Source organism: Leptonychotes weddellii, chromosome 9, assembly GCF_054177405.1.
Source record: "Leptonychotes weddellii isolate Sample4059 chromosome 9, ASM5417740v2, whole genome shotgun sequence".
NCBI lineage: Eukaryota > Metazoa > Chordata > Mammalia > Carnivora > Phocidae > Leptonychotes > Leptonychotes weddellii.
In genome coordinates this window covers 105,418,072-105,418,345 of record NC_138377.1, presented here as the reverse complement: position 1 = coordinate 105,418,345, position 274 = coordinate 105,418,072, and positions in this window count along the sequence as shown.

Below are 274 nucleotides of genomic sequence, written 5' to 3'. Positions count from 1 at the left end.
ATGTGGTTTATATATATACAGCAGAATATTATTTGGCCTTAAAAAAGAATGAAATCTTGCCATTTACAACAGGATGGATGGAGGGGGCGGAGCAAGATGGAGGAGGAGTAGGAGACCTGGATTTTGTCTCCTCTCAGGAATTCAGCTGGATAGGGATCAAACCATTCTGAACACCTACAAACTCAACAGGAGATCAAAGAAAAGAATAGCAACAACTCTCATCAGAAAAGCAACCACTTTCTGGAAGGTAGGACATGCGGAGAAGTGAATCCGA